Here is a 17,211-nt window from a genome sequence, read left to right on the forward strand (position 1 = left end):
GAAGGCAATGGTTCTTTACATGCTTTGGGGAGATGGGTGGCAGTGGTGCTTTACATGCTGAGCTGAGAGGGAAGGCAATGGTGCTTTACATGCTGAGAGGAGATGGAATGCAATGGTGCTTTACATGCTGAGGGGACGCAAAGGATGGCATTGGTGCTTTACGTGCTGTGCGGAGATGGAAGGTAATGGTGCTTTACATGTTGAGGGGAGAAGAAAGTCAATGGTGCTTTACATGCTGTGGGGAGATGGAAGGCAATGGTGCTTTACATGCTGAGGGAAGATGGAAGTCAATGGTACTTTACATACTGACATGAGAGGGAAGGCAATGGTGCTTTACATGCTGAGAGGAGATGGAATGCAATGGTGCTTTACAACTGAGGGGATGCTAGGGAAGGCCATGGTGCTCTACATGCGGAGGGGAAAAGAAGGCAATGGGGCTTTATATGCTGAGGGGATGCTAGGGATGGCATTGGTGCTTTACATGCTATGGGGAGATGGAAAGCAGTGGTGCATTACATGCTGAGGAGAGATGGAATGCAATGGTGCTTTACATGCTTTGGGGAGATGGGTGGCAGTGGTGCTTTACATGCTGAGCTGAGAGGGAAGGCAATCGTGCTTTACATGCTGAGCTGAGAGGGAAGGCAATGGTGCTTTACATTCTAAGGGGAGATGGAAGGCAATGGTGCTTTACATGCTGAGGGGACGCAAAGGATGGCATTGGTGCTTTACGTGCTGTGCGGAGATGGAAGGTAATGGTGCTTTACATGTTGAGGGGAGAAGAAAGTCAATGGTGCTTTACATGCTGTGGGGAGATGGAAGGCAATGGTGCTTTACATGCTGAGGGAAGATGGAAGTCAATGGTGCTTTACATACTGACATGAGAGGGAAGGCAATGGTGCTTTACATGCTGAGAGGAGATGGAATGCAATGGTGCTTTACAACTGAGGGGATGCTAGGGAAGGCCATGGTGCTCTACATGCGGAGGGGAAAAGAAGGCAATGGGGCTTTATATGCTGAGGGGATGCTAGGGATGGCATTGGTGCTTTACATGCTATGGGGAGATGGAAAGCAGTGGTGCATTACATGCTGAGGAGAGATGGAATGCAATGGTGCTTTACATGCTGAGGGGACATGGAGGGCAATGGTGGTTCATATGTAAGGGGAGATGGTGGGCAACAGTGCTTTACATGCTATGGGGAGATGGAAGGCAATGGTGCAGTACATGCTGAGGAGAGATGGAGGGCAATGGTGCATTACATGCTGAGGAGAGATGAAAGGCAATGGTGCTTTACATGCTGAGGGGATGCAAAGGATGGTATTGGTGCTTTACATGCTGTGCTGAGATGGAAGGTAATGGTGCTTAACATGTTGAGGGGAGAAGAAAGTCAATGGTACTTTACATACTGTGGGGAGATGGAAGACAATGGTGCTTTACATGCTGAGGGGAGATGGAAGGCAGTGGTGCTTTACATGCTGAGGGGAGATGGAAGGCAGTGGTGCTTTAAATGCTGAGTGGAGATGGAAAGCAATGGTGCTTTACATGCTGAGGGAAGATGGTGGGCAACGGTGCTTTAAATGCTGAGTGGAGATGAAAGGCAATGGTGCTTTACATGCTGAGGGTAGATGAAAGGCAGAGGTGCTTTAAATGCTGAAGGGAGATGGAAAGCAATGGTGCTTTACATGCTGAGGGGTGATGGAAGGCAGTGGTCATTTACATGCTGAGGGGGCACTAGGGAAGGCAATGGTGCTTTACATGCTGAGCTGAGATGGAAGGAAATGATGCTTTACATGCTGAGAGGAGATTGAATGCAATGGTGCTTTACATGCTGAGGGGATTCTAGGGAAGGCCATGGTGCTCTACGTGCTGAGGGGAGATAGAAGGCAATTGTGCTTCATTTGCTGAGGGGAGATGGAAGGCAATGGTGCATTACATGCTGAGGAGAGATGAAAGGCAATGGTGCTTTACATGCTGAAGGGAGATGGAAGGCAATGGTGCTTTACATGCTGAGGGGATTCAATAGATGGCACTGGTGCTTTACATGCTGTGTGGAAATGTAAGGTAATGGTGCTTTACATGTTGAGGGTAGAAGAAAGTCAATGGTGCTTTACATGCTGTGGGGAGATGGAAGACAATGGTGCTTTACATGCTGAACTGAGAGGGAAGGCAATGGTGCTTTACATGCTGACATGAGAGGGTAGGCAATGGTGCTTTACATGCTGAGAGGAGATGGAATGCAATGGTGCTTTACACGCTGAGGGGATGCTAGGGAAGGCCATGGTGCTCTACATGCGGAGGGGAGAAGAAGGCAATGGGGCTTTACATGCTGATGGAACGCTAGGGATGACATTGGTGCTTAACATGCTGAGGGGAGATGGAAAGCAGTGGTACATTACATGCTGAGGAGAGATGGAATGCAATTGTGCTTTACATGCTGAGGGGACATGGAGGACAATGGTGGTTCATATGTAAGGGGGATGGTAGGCAGCGGTGCTTTACATGCTATGGGGAAATGGAAGGCAATGGTGCAGTACATGCTGAGGAGAGATTGAGGGCAATGGTGCATTACATGCTGAGGAGAGATGAAAGGCAATGGTGCTTTACATGCTGAGGAGAGATGAAAGGCAATGGTGCTTTACATGCTGAGGGGACGCAAAGAATGGCACTGGTGCTTTACATGCTGTGTGGAGATGGAAAGTAACGGTGCTTTACATGTTGAGGGGAGAAGAAAGTCAGTGGTGCTTTACATGCTGTGGGGATATGGAAGACAGTGGTGCTTTAAATGCTGAGGTCAGATGGAAGGCAGTGGTGTTTTAAATGCTGAGCTGAGATGGAAGGCAATGGTGCTTTATAAGCTGAGGGTAGATGGAGGGCAGTGGTTCTTTACATGCTTTGCTGAAATGGAAGGCAGTGCTGCTTTACATGCTGAAGGGACACTAGGGAAGGCAGTGGTGCTTTACATGCTGAGCTGAGAGGGAAGGCAATCGTGCTTTACATGCTGAGCTGAGAGGGAAGGCAATGGTGCTTTACATGCTGAGAGGAGATGGAATGCAATGGTGCTTTACATGCTGAAGGGATGCTAGGGAAGGCCATGGTGCTTTACATGCTGAGAGGCGATAGAAGGCAATTGTGCTTAATATGCTGAAGGAAAGATGGAAGGCAATGGTGCATTACATGCTGAGGAGAGATGAAAGGCAAAGGTGCTTTACATGCTGAGGGGAGATGGAAGGCAGTGGTGCTTTAAATGCTGAGCGGAGATTGAAGGCAATGGTGCTTTACAACCTATGGGGAGATGGTGGGCAGTGGTGCTTTAAATGCTGAGTGGAAATGGAAGGCATTGGTGCTTTACATGCTGAGGGTAGATGGAAGGCAATGGTTCTTTACATGCTTTGGGGAGATGGGTGGCAGTGGTGCTTTACATGCTGAGCTGAGAGGGAAGGCAATCGTGCTTTACATGCTGAGCTGAGAGGGAAGGCAATGGTGCTTTACATGCTGAGAGGAGATGGAATGCAATGGTGCTTTACATGCTGAGGGGATGCTAGGGAAGACCATGTTGCTTTACATGTTGAGGGGAGACAGAAGGCAATTGTGCTTCATATGCTGAGGGGAGATGAAAGGCAATGGTGCATTACATGCTGAGGAGAGATGAAAGGCAATGGTGCTTTACATTCTGAGGGGAGATGGAAGGCAATGGTGCTTTACATGCTGAGGGGATGCAAAGGATGGCATTGGTGCTTTACATGCTGTGCGGAGATGGGGGAGATGGTGGGCAATGGTGCTTTAAATGCTGAGCGGAGATGGAAGGCAATGGTGCTCTACATGCTGAGGGTAGATGGAAGGCAATGGTACTTTACATGCTTTGGGGAGATGGAAGGCAGTGGTCCTTTACATGTTGAAAGGACACTAGGGAAGGCAGTGGTGCTTTACATGCTGAGCTGAGAGGGAAGGCAATGGTGCTTTACTTGCTGAGAGGAGATGGAATGCAATGGTGTTTTACATGCTGAGGGGATGCTAGGGAAGGCCATGGTGCTTTACATGCTATGGGGAGATAGAAGGCAATTGTGCTTCATATGCTGAGGGGAGATGGAAGGCAATGGTGCATTACATGCTGAGGAGAGATGAAAGGCAATGGTGCTTTACATGCTGAGGGGACGCAAAGGATGGCATTGGTGCTTTACATGCTGTGTGGAGATGGAAGGTAATGGTGCTTTACATGCTGTGGGGAGATGGAAGACAATGGTGCTTTACATGCTGTGGGGAGATGGAAGACAATGGTGCTTTACATGCTGAGGGAAGATGGAAGGCAATGGTGCTTTACATGCTGACATGAGAGGGAAGGCAATGGTGCTTTAAATGCTGAGCAGAGATGGAAGGCAATGGTGCTTTACATGCTGAGGGGAGATGGTTAGCAACAGTGCTTTAAATGCTGAGCGGAGATGGAAGGTAATGGTACTTTACATGCTGAGGGGAGATAGAAGGCAATAATGCTTTAAATGCTGAGCTGAGAGGGAAGGCAATGGTGCTTTACATTCTGAGAGGAGATGGAATGCAATGGTGCTTTACAAGCTGAGGGGATGCTAGGGATGGCATTGGAGCTTTCCTTTCTGACGGGAGATGGAAAGCAGTGGTGCATTACATTCTGAGGAGAGATGGAATGCAATTGTGCTTTACATGCTGAGGGGAGATGGAGGGCAATGGTGGTTCATATGTAAGGGGAGATGATGGGCAACTGTGCTTTACATGCTATGGGGAGATGGAAGTCAATGGTGCAGTACATGCTGAGGAGAGATTGAAGGCAATGGTACTTTACGTGCTGAGGGGACGCTAGGGAAGGCAATGGTGCGTTACATGCTGACGGAACGCTAGGGAAGGCAATGGTGCTTTACATGCTGAGCTGAGAGGGAAGGCAATGGTGCTTTAAATGCAGAGAGGAGATGGAATGCAATGGTGCTTTAAATGCTGAGGAGATGCTTGGGAAGGCCATTGTGCTTTAGATGCTGAGGGGAGATAGAAGGCAATGGTGCTTCATATGCTATGGAGAGATGGAAGGCAATGGTGCATTACATGCTGAGGAGAGATGTAAGGCAGTGGTGCTTTACATGCTGAGGGGAGATGGAAGGCAATGGTGCTGTACATGCTATGGGGACGCTAGGGATGGCATTGGCGCTTTACATGCTGAGGGGAGATGGAAGACAATGGTGCTTTACATGCTGAGGAGAGATGGAAGGCAATGGTGCATTACATGCTGAGGAGAGATGGATGGCAATGGTGCTTTACATGCTGAGGGGAGATGGAGGGCAATGGTGCTTCATATGCTGAGGGGAGATGGAAGGCAATGGTGCTTTACGTGCTGAGAGGAGATGGAATGCAATGGTGCTTTACATTCTGAGGGGAGAAGAAAGTCAATGGTGCTTCATATGCTTAGAAGATATGGAAGGCAATGGTGCATTACATGCTGAAGAGAGATGGAAGGCAGTGGTGCATTACATGCTGAGGAGAGGTGGAAGGCAATGGTGCTTTACGTGCTGAGGAGATGCTAGGGAAGGCAATGGTGCTTTGCATGCTGACGGGACGCTAGGGAAGGCAATGGTGCTTTACATGCTGAGAGGAAATGGAATGCAATGGTGCTTTAAATGCTGAGGGGAGGCTTGGGAAGGCCATTGTGCTTTACATGATGAGGGTAGATAGAAGGTAATGGTGCTTCATATGCTGTGGAGAGAAGGAAGCCAGTGGTGCATTACATACATACCAAAAATAAAAGATGCAAATACTCCTTTGACTTGTGTTTTGACGTATGACCCCAAAGCAAACAAAATAAAAAAGATTGTCCAAAAGAATTGGAAACTGATTGAAACCTTAGGAATCCCCAAACCTCTTTTTGCCTTTAAAAAAGGTAAAAACATTCGGCAACAACTGGTTAAGGCAACTAGACAAACTGTACCCCCCAAAAAAGATCTCAGAAATCTCTTGAATTTACCACCTGTAGTGGGCCATTTCCGATGCCAGAATTGTTTGGCATGCAGTTTAACAGAGGATTCCAAACAATTGATCATTAACGACCAAATACACTACCAAAAAGTTTTTTCTAATTGTAATTCAAAAAATGCAATTTATTGCATTAAATGCCCGTGTAACAAATATTACATTGGACAGACTATACAACCAATGAAAAAACGAATATTACAACACAAATCGAGAATAAAATGCAAAGTCCAAGGAGCCCCGTTAGTACAACATTTCCAGACTTTAAACCACTCGGAAAATTATCTGAAATGGTCAGTACTTTGTTTAGCTGGCAACTTGGAAAAAACGCAACTCCAGACAAGATTAAACAGATTGGAAGCTAGATTAATTGAAAAATACCACACTACAGTTTTGGGACTTAACGGCAGAGATGAAATATGGTCTTTACTGCATTAGAACAAATTTAATGATAAAAATGCATTAAGTATGTGAGTTGTTCGGTGTTACTTCGCAAATACAGGTTTCTGAAAATTTCTGATAAAGATTTGTTATTAGGTACAAAGATTGTAAGGAGTGGCGGGTATACACTGGGTTATAAGGTGGTGTTATTATTATTCCCTCCCTTTTTAGTCTTATCTTCAATTTGATTTTAGAACTGTCTAATATTGGGCATTAGGCACTATCATTTATGGTTTTGTTTGTAGAAGTAATTGGTCATTATGACGATTACAGGCCACTCTGATGTAGTGATTAGTCTGCTTTCGGGTTTCATTTATTTAGGAATAGAGTCCGTTTTTTAGCTTCATGACCTCTCATTCCGGATATATTCTCGCTTCCGCATCACGTGTTTCCTGATGCCGGAAGCGCGAGGTATCTAGACGACAAGTACGTACATACTAAGGTGAGAGTTACTAAAGAAATCGCCCTGTAAAATCATAAGGGTTTCCAGTTATAAGAGTGGGTCCTTAGCTGATTTCTCCGTCTCGTTATCCCGACAGAGGCGGCGTCTACAGTCTTCCGTTTTTTCTCACGGTTTCGTGCAACGAATTGAGGCATTTAAGTTCGAACAACCAAAGATTTTTCAAGGTAGGAATTACCAAGTATCATCCATGATTCTTCGATGTAGGTAGCAGAAATGGGTTGAGGCAGTTAACGTTTAGCCATTGGTTGGTTTGTTTTGCAGTCAAAAAAAACATTGGATGGAGATTTGGAGAAATAATTTACGAATACATTACAAGATACCTCGACAGAACGACTTCTACTAGTAAGTTTAGAATATTGACGTATTGTGGTCCTGATTGCTTTAGTAAGTTCCCGTGTATTGGATATTTAGATGATTATAGCATTCCCAGTTAAAGGGATTGATGAATCGGGACCCCATGAAATAGCCTCAAGAAACAGTACGCTCTAAAATATCTGCCTTGATAAGAGATATTATACATCATAAGGCCATACTCCATTCAGTTGATAGAGAGGCCTGATATGCATATATATATCGATATGAGCATATGTACAATACACCTCTATCACCCTTAGTAATAGATAGAACCGGTACACAGTGGTGTTAGTGCACTATGAGGTTTATGTTTATTTCACTTAATTTTGTTTTTTTGGCCCGCCACTTCAGTGTTTCTCTTGGAATGTTATTTTTTTGCAATTTTTTGGTCATATGACCCGGTCCTATGCTCCGATGTGTATAAATAGTGTAAATAATGATATATGTTTGTATTATATTGTACATATAAAATTAGTAATACAGAAATATTGAATTTGTATCTATAGGTGAAATTCGAAGAAATTATATATACATGTGCCCTAGTCCTGATGAGGCCTTAAGAGTTTTGTGGCTGAAACGCGTCGACAACGATTTGGAAGACATTCAGTTGAATTATTGATTATTTTGGATTCACTTTAAAAGAGTACTTTTATGAATGTAGAGATCATAATGAAAAAGATCTCAAAAGTTCTCGAGTAGGTTTGATCTTCATTAGAAAGGAATGCTTGAGTAGATTAATCCTATAAGCATCCGAATTGAAATATAGGGTTTCGTAGATGTATATGTTCATTGATTTCTGATTTCTTGAAAGCAAAGATTGTAAATATTATAAATGTTTTTGTATATATGTCTGAAAGATTAATCTCTTTATATATTGATGCTGAAATATAAAACAATAAATATACTTAGACGCAGATCTAAGGAAAGATATACTCATTGTTGGGTTGGAATTACCGTGTATGACCATCAAAAATAATGACAACATAGTTCTCATTGAGGATAAAATAACTCAAGGGAGGAGATAATTAATCTTTCTCGTCACCAGAACATAGAAATATCATTAATCCCTAGGCGTTAGTTTTTTCTTTACACTTGTTTAAGTACCCAGATGCCAAAGGGTTATTATGGGTTCCCCCCTTTCTTCTAAAAGGAGAGATGTAAGGCAGTGGTGCTTAACATGCTGAGGGGAGATGGAAGGCAATGATTCTTTACATGCTGAGGGGAGATGGAAGGCAATAGTGCTTTACATGCTGAGGGGAGATGGAAGGCAATGGTGCTTTACATGCTGAGGGGAGATGGGGGCAATGGTGCTTCATATGCTGAGGGGAGATGGAAGGCAATGGTGCTTCATATGCTGAGGGGAGATGGAAGGCAATGGTGCTTTACATCCTGAGGCGAGATGGAAGGCAATGGTGCTTTACGTGCTGAGAGGAGATGGAAGGCAATGGTGCTTTACGTGCTGAGAGGAGATGGAAGGCAATGGTGCTTTACGTGCTGAGAGGAGATGGAATGCAATGGTGCTTTACATTCTGAGGGGAGAAGAAAGTCAATGGTTCTTCATAAGAGAAACTTGGGAATGCTACATACTATGGGAAGATGGGGAAACAATGGTGCTTTTCATTCTATGGCGACATGGGCGTCGATTCACTAGAATGCCAGAGGTAGCGGAAGTGACATCATATCAATTAGAAAATGTTATGAATTGTGTTAGTGAAACATGGCTGTGTGACTATAGGCTCTAAATTCATCCTGTAATTTTGGGAGGGACGGAGAATATGCTGTGTGTTTAAAATCATGTTTTAACCTTTTTTTCAATTGTGAATTTATATATTATCTACCCCAAATGTTGTATAGAAAGTTTTAAATGTGTTTTATATGCGATGTATACTTTTATGATTCAATTAATCGAATAAAGTTATTTTGATGATGATGATGACATCACATACCGTTTGACCTCAATGACATCACAGGAAGTGCCATCATATGGCCCTTGATCCAGAGTTTTCCAGTTAGGCATGCCACATGACTAACATCACACTCACACTCTCTAACATCTACTTACACTAATACTTTCTGACACTCAGGCCCAGGTTTACCAATGCTTGTTTGCCATAAGTTGGCAGGGTATGCTCAGACGTGAGTCCCTTGCTCACTTTGCCACTGGATTCAAGCAAGCCTGGCTGAAGACGGCTGAAATGCCAGAAACCGGTACTAGGAAGCTTGTTTCCGGTCCAGGGAAGGCATGGCTTGGCAGTTCGGGCTGGACTGTTCCCATGAGGCACAGGGTCAGACTGATTTGCATATGGCCATGTCTGAACTGGGGTGGCAGAGTGGGCTAAAGAACGGTGATGGATCAAACCCGGATCTGTTGACTGGGTGTGAGTGTTTGATTGGTTCTGATGCTCCGTCCATCACCACCCCCTTTTGTACCGCTTTACACTGTGTTTGTGACACTTCTGTGACACAAACCCGGTGCAAAGTGTTAAGATGGGATTTACTATCGAATTAGTATCCCAAAGTAATGCAAAATTGCGCAATGCACTGCTTTACGTTATTTTGCATGAAGTGGGCATTGCATGGGTGCTGCATAGACGTTCCATGGGCGGTGCATGAGCGTTCCATGGGCGGTGCATGGGCGTTCCATGGGTGGTGCATGGGCGTTCCATGGGCGGTGCATGGCTATTCCATGGGCAGTGCATGGGCGGTGCATGGGCATTCCATGAGCGGTGCATGGATGTTCCAATTTATTTATTGATTTATTCATTTATTTTTCCAAATTTGCATGTGTGCTAAATAGTACAGCACATATACACAGTGGAAAAATACTTAAAGCACAGTTTTTGTTCTTGAGTGGAACCCCATACCCCAGTAAATTTGGGTCTCAATCTCACTTACTACCTGTCAGTCTTTCACTCACACATACATACAGACACATGCTCACTTGTACACATGTTCTTATCTCACATAAACACAGTCTCACCCGCAACCACGCACACAACATGCATTTAAAAACATTTTTGCTTACCACGACTGCTACCAAATGTTCTGTTCCAGATAAGTGTGCTCCATTTTTTTACATTAATAGTGAATAATAGAATATTATTAACTATTAGTTTAAAGAAAAATGTGCTGAAAATAAGGAATGGGCAGCAGGCCCTGCATTCTTGGCACTAATTTTTGCCACCTCTGAGGTCAGGGGTCGCAAAGGTAGTGCCATTGGTCTCAAGTAGCAAGCCAGGGCTCGCAGCTGTTAACCCTGACCACCCGTAAATGACGTCCATGTATGGAGAGACATGGGAAGAGGGTGGTGCTTTACATGCTGAGGAGGGACTTAGGAAGGCAGTGGGGCTTTACACGTCATGAAAAATACAGGGACGGCAACAATACTTTATATACTGAGCAGAGTTGAGGAAAACGAAGGTGCTTTAAATGCCGAGGGGAGATGAGGGATGGTAATGGTGCTTTACATGATGATGGGAGGTGAGGGGTGGTAATGGTGCTTTACATGATGATGGGAGGTGAGGGGTGGTAATGGTGCTTTACATGCTGAGGGGAGGTGAGGGGTGGTAATGGGGCTTTACATGCCGAGGGAAGGTGAGGGATGGTAATGGTGCTTTACATGCTGATGAGAGGTGAGGGAAGGGAATGGTGCTTTACATGCCGAGGGGAAGTGAGGGCCAAATGGCAGAGGAAATGCCTGTTAGCGTCTCTGGCGCGATGTAAAAAGCAGAGCCGGGTAGGTCTGAGACGCTATAAGGCGTTTCCTCTACCATCTCCTCATGGGGCTTTGATCAATACCCTACTTGGGTTGATGTTTACCCATGCTAAGGTACAATACTACCACTTGACCTGTTGTGTGACTGGTTATCCTGACATAATATCTCTACCTACTGAATCTAGTCAGGGCAGTGTATGTTTTTTGCTTAGGCTATGCCAATGCTTGTTTCCTTAGGTCCTCAAGAATCGCCACATTACCGCTTTCAACATATTTTGGCGAGAAACATGCTGACTTTTTTAGACCAACTCACTCACTATGCTAACCAGGACCATTATATCCTAAGTCAGCGCAGATTCGTTTTAACTAGCCTAGTGAGCTCAATCATTAAATAGTTTGACCCTGAGTATCAAAACACCTATTTTAAACCCACTCTTCATCCCCACTTGAGCCCACACACCCTCCCTTCACCGGACGGCTAAGAAAAGATCTCTGGCAAAGAGCCCCTAGTGGTGCCTGTCGGGCATTGCAGCGCTGGCCCGACGAGAAGCAAGCCGAATGATGAAGCATGACACCCGTTCGGATGTGTTCTCCCGTTGGAGCTCACTCCTTCCCCTGGAACTCTAGACTTCTATTTTTTTTACTGTTGTGAGGAACTTCACACCCCTGTGCCTGCAGTGCATCGGGATGACAGACAGTATAGAACGTAGTGGTCCCAGTTATAATACATCAAACGAGGTGTAAAAACAAATGGAAAAAATATACAAGAAATTACACTCTACACATACTGCAATGTTTTAAAGAACGTTTTTCACAAACATCATAAAAGCCTAGTTGATGTGTCCAACTAAGTGCAAGGGGAGGGGGAGTGACTTGAGTGAGCTAGTGAAATAAGTGACAAATACATCAAATTGGTAAAGCAATCCAATTGTTGGGCATATTATTCAATGCCACATATTCTCAAACACAATCAAAGAAAGGTAAATGACAATTAATTACATAGCCATGTACAGTAGAAAGTCACAATGCGGCATGCACTGTTGGCAATACTGGCAGCAGTAGTATGTCGATGTTTCGACCCCTGAAGCTAAGTAGGTTTTTCAATCCTTACTGGCGGGGTCTTCCTCAGGACAAAGGTGAAAGTGAAAAGGACAGGGACACCTAGGGGTACAATAAGATAAGGACTTATCAGGTCAAAAAATGAAATGAAGACCAGAACGTATAGTAAGTAAATACTCAAATTACCGTATAAAAAATGAAAGGACAAGCCTAGTAGGCGCAGGAAGTCGTCACAGGCGATGGGGGCTTCAGAGGCTCCGGATTAAGAGTGAGAGTGATATACACCTAAAAAATAAGGTGTCAGTCAAAACCCATTGATGGATCTAGAGTTACCGGGTAAAAACAACCCTTAAAGGTTTAAACGTAAACTTACTCAACAACTGGGGAAGAAATCCATAATATTGCTCCAGTGCAGTTCGAATACTGCTGGAAACACCATGGTCACAAAACCATTGGTCGCAGAGTGATGTTAATCATAATTGCTTACAGCGGGTAAATTCAATAATTTCTACAGAAAAAAAGGGGGGGGGAGGGGGGAAGGAGGGAAACACAATCAGTGCCAGAACCTTGAAATCATGAATTAAGACATCGGGTAGCAACTAACAGTATGATAACAAAGCGAACACTTTAAAAGCAGTTTCATGTGATCTATAATCATGAAAGCGGTCTAAAACCCCAAAGAAAATAGCCCTTTAAATTACATAAAGAAAAACGCGCGACACACTGGGGTGATGTAAAGTATACTGTCGCTCGTAGCAATTACACGTGTAAGACTATCCAAAGACAAAGTGCCTAACCAGAGGCTGCTTCATGCTCATGCGATGGAGTATTTAATATTTCATTTGTGCTGGTAGTTAAATTAAAAAAGAAGTAACCCATTCCCTCGAGGGTGAACTTAACAGTTAGCCACATATTAACCGCTAACAGAGGGAAACGAAATAGAATTGAAAGCTCAAAGACTGCGATTACTCGCCAGGCTGACTATTGAATACAAAGGAACGCGTTGAGAAAATGTATGCCACACACGTTGCCAACATCTCATGGTTTGTTAAAACACATGAGGCGCATCGTGAAAAGTAACACAAAAAAGAAATAACTCACCCTCTTTATTTCAAAATGCTTCCTCACTCGCAGAGAGCGCGTTGCTATTGAATGAACTGATTTTAACGGGAGATGTCGGGAACCGCGTGACGTCCCGTATGGTGCAGCCACTAAGTGCCGGTTGCAAACGCCTATGAAAAGAAAAAAGACTATGAATCGTCTACGGTCAGGAAGCAATGGATTAATGTACTGGCCAGATTTGATTGTATACTCATGCCATAAATTCAAACAAATTATTATATTGGAATTGTGTGACACACCTGCATAAGCACAGTAGCTCAAACACAAATGACTGCTTAGACATACAGTCCATAACATGGATATTCTAACAACTGAATATGCTTCCTTAAGTATTGACATCATACAAACATAAACATATGTCAAAGTCAGCATATATGAAATTTCAAGTGGAGTACATTAACACAGAAATTCCTGGAAGCAAAACGACATTTATCATCTTTGTTAGATAAAAAGTATAGCTAAACTCACAAATATATCAATATGTATGAGAAGCCTATATGTGCACATTAAAAGAAATACATGTGCCAAAGCATAGATATCATAACAGGACAAGTGCATTCAAAAGCATACAGCTATACAATGACAGATTTAGTATCACACCTAAATAAGATTCTTAGAATGTACATTCATGTGGAACCGTACATTGTACAATCCGGGGTGAGATACAAATTAATTCAGTGTTATGAGTCATTTGGGTTATAGAGCAAAAAGGGTTTGAAACAAACCCAGAGGTTCGTATTGGCATTTCCTGTGTAAATAGGGCAGCCACTCTCTAAACTATATGTGGCCACACAACCACTTTATAGCCATAGCGGTGATTCTCAGATATGTGCAGTTATTGGCCCTCTTAATACTGAGAGGTACGGTTAGATATTAAGACGAGCCAATTGAGCATTGCTAGGGTCTAATTCGTTGAGCCCATTAACAATGGTGTCAAGGCGTATCATCCATTTCAATTCTCGGATGTTCAGAATTGAGGCAATATTGCCCCCTCTTGGTCTCAGTTCTGGTTTCTCAATCACCAGCCATTGTAGCTGGTCTGGGCTGTGTCCCATCTGTGTAAAGTGTTCGACTAGGGGTGCCCCTACTACAGAACACTGGATTCTACTCTGATGTTGCAGTATCCTTGCCTTAATTTTCTGTTGCGTCTGGCCCACATAGAGTGAGCTACACGGACAAATTATGCCATAGATCACATTAGTAGAGTTGCAGTTGGTGAAGGAATGCAGGGTAGTCGAATACTGTTTGTACGTAAAGTTCTTCGTTGGAACTGTAGTAAGGCAAGCTTTACAGTTTCCACATTTATAATGACCTTTGACCAGGGGTAGATTCCAGATTGATTGAATCGTTGGTTCTGTCACGTTTTCCAGAAAAGAGTGGACCACATGATCTTTAACGCTCATTGCTTTCTTAAAAGAATGCATAGGAAAATGTGGTTGGTCTATGTCATTTGCTACCAAGTTCCAATGTTTATTGACCACCTTCTTAATGGCATTACTCCTAGTAGAGAAAGTTGTAACGCAGATTAATCTTTGTGACAAAGTGTCATTCCTCTCTTTGGGGATCAATAAAGTTTCACGTGGGTTGTACCAGGCCCTCTTCTGAGCTCTCTTCACAAGTCTTCTTGAATACCCTCTGTTCACCAGACGGACACTCAAGTCTTCAGATTCAGACATATAGTCTGACTTCTTTGAGCAATTCCTACGAATCCGTAGAAACTGACCCACTGGGAGATTGTCTCTCAAACCACGTGGGTGGTGACTATTATACCTCAAAAGAGAGTTGCGTTCAGCAGGTTTTCGGTATAACGTGTACAGCTTGTTATCTTCACAGCAGATTATAATATCAAGGAACGCTACCTCATTAGCATCAGATTGTATAGTGAATTTTATGTCCTGATCACATTGGTTCAACCACTCATGAAAACGACCCAATTCGATTGCATCTCCATTCCAGATAATCAGTATATCATCGATATACCGTCTCCATAGATTCACCTGCTGATGGAACGGGTTGTTATCGAATACATAGAGTCTCGCAAAATGGTCCATGTAGATAATGGCAAGGTCTGGGGCAAAGGCCTGCTCCCATAGCCACGCCCTTTGTCGGAATATAGTGGCCTCCTTGGAAAAAGAAGAAGTTTCTCTTCATCGCTATGGACAACAGGGTGATGATAAATTCAGTCGGAACCGCCATTGGTGCCGGTCGTTGGTTTAAGACTTCCCTCATCACCTCCAATGCTGGTTCTTGTGGGATACTCGTATATAGTGACACAATGTCACATGTCACAAGCAATTGGTTGTTTGGATTGAAGGGTTGTTGGTCTATGAGGGTAATGGTTTGCATTGTATCCCTTAGATATGCCTTAGTCTTTTCAGCAATTGGTTTCAGGAAAAAATCTATGTATTTACATAGAGGTTCAAGCAATGATCCACATCCAGAAACGATGGGACGCCCAGGTGGATTCTGCATGTCCTTATGAATTTTGGGCAGCGTATAGATGGTGGGTAAACGTGGATATTTCTGGTTCAGGTACTCAAATTCAAGTTTGCTTAAGAAGCCTTGTTCATGAGCTTCAGATGTAATCTTAAAGATTTCTTCAGCCAGTTCTTTTGAAGTATCAGATCTCAATAGAGAGTAGCTAACACCATCTTGAAGTTGTCTCATAATTTCTGATTTGTATGAGGTCTTGTCCTGTATAGCGATTGCTCCTCCCTTATCCGCAGATTTGATGACAATATCCTTGTTGTTCTTTAGGGTCAGGAGGGCCGCTCTTTCCTGCTTGCTGGTATTAGGGATGGTATGTTTGTATGTGGACAGTAATTTCATCACGTCGTTCAATACCATACTTTCATACGCCAGAATCCTGTTAGTCATAGCATCGGTAGGTGGAACAAAGGTAGAAGGAACCCTTAGTCCCGTCAGTGATTTTGATGGACTACTATTCGAATTTTTGAAATAGTATCTCAGGCGGATTTTCCAAAAGAAACGGTGTAATTCCGTCTTAAGATTAAAGGTGTTCGGGTAAGCTGCTGGCACGAAAGACAAGCCTTTAGATAGTATTCTCAGTTCTTCCTCCTGTAAGGTGTATGATGAGATATTGACCACTGGATTATTATTTGGTTCCACCATCTGTAGACCTTGCGTCGTGTGGAGATCTCCCTGTGACTCTCTGGTTGGAACCGGACCTACTTGGGAACAGTGCCCCTGCCTCTGTCCCAACTCTTGCTGGTGGGCTGGTGGCCTCTCAGGGGGCCCCTCTGCCAATGGGCACCTCGTCCTCTCGGTGGTCTCCATTGGCTTTCGCCTAAAAAAGGAAAGTAACTTTGGGGTGGATACCAACTATCCCGGTAGCTGTAATCGAAGTTCGGACCTTGTGGTTCGTTATCGCTGTCAGAGCTCACCGATGAATCAGTGAAAGTAGTGTATTTACTTCTTCCTCTGTAGCCGCCTCTGCCGATGAATCGACCTTGTGTGTCTTGTTTATAATGATCTTCGTTCAGATATGGATACGTGTTCTTTTTCTCATAGAAAAGAATATCTTTAGATCATTTCTCAAGTTTTTTATGCTGAGTGGTTGTTTCAAAATCCTTCAATGATTTTCCCAAGTTGTCTAGGGCATCTTTAGCATTAGTCAATGGTGAATCAGCTGTGATTTCCTGTTTCAGGGATGCAATCTCTCTAATGAGTAGTCGAACCTGCTCAGCCGCTGTCTCCACTCCCAATACCATCCAGTGTCGCGATGCGTTGTTAGCAACAAAACTAAAGCCTTCCTTAAATTTCGGTATGTCAATAAATATTGCCGGTTCGTTTTTTAGGGATGACAGACAGCAACACAGAGTGCGAGGGGAGAGAAGCAGATGAGGGAGACAGCTGGAAAACACATGCACTCCCATGAAGGGTTTAAAAAAAGAAAAAAGTAGCGCTTGAAAAGGAAGCTTTAGAAGCATAGAAGCCAGCCAATCAAAGGAGATGGTAAAGAGGCAATGCTCCATGGGAGGGACAAACATAAGATCTACAAGCTGGGACATGAATAAGAAGCAGGCAAATGGGACTGACAGGAAAGCCAACCAGTGT

The 17,211-nt window shown here is 43.7% G+C and overlaps 1 protein-coding gene across 1 annotated transcript in view; it reads left to right on the forward strand.

Moving 5' to 3' along the window:
* PPP1R3F (protein phosphatase 1 regulatory subunit 3F) overlaps positions 1–17,211 on the forward strand; it is a 78,458-nt gene that overhangs the window by 47,194 nt on the left and 14,053 nt on the right. The gene's annotated exons all lie outside the window — the stretch shown is intronic.

The sequence above is a fragment of the Triturus cristatus genome, chromosome 10 (genome assembly GCF_964204655.1).
Source record: "Triturus cristatus chromosome 10, aTriCri1.1, whole genome shotgun sequence".
NCBI lineage: Eukaryota > Metazoa > Chordata > Amphibia > Caudata > Salamandridae > Triturus > Triturus cristatus.